Source organism: Plasmopara halstedii (genome assembly GCF_900000015.1).
Source record: "Plasmopara halstedii genome assembly, contig: Scaffold_3111, whole genome shotgun sequence".
NCBI classification, from domain to species: Eukaryota; Oomycota; class Peronosporomycetes; order Peronosporales; family Peronosporaceae; genus Plasmopara; species Plasmopara halstedii.
In genome coordinates, this window is record NW_020190014.1 from 161,199 (window position 1) to 161,459 (window position 261).

A 261-nucleotide genomic window follows, 5' to 3' on the forward strand; every position below is an offset into this window, starting at 1 on the left:
TAATGGCCGGACCATTTCCGCGTGATTTACGCTGTACTTGTGTAAGTAATTGAGACCAAGCCACTTACGCAAGTCCTTCTTGGTTTCGGAACCGGCCAATCTACAATGGCCTTGGCCTTAGCGGGATCCGCTCGAAGGCCACGCTTCCCAATGAAGCACCCTAAAAAGATATCCTCTCCTGCGCCAAAGATGCACTTGTCTATATTGGCGTACAGTTTGTTAGTGCGCATGCACTCGAGCACCGCTCTTAAATGGACGATG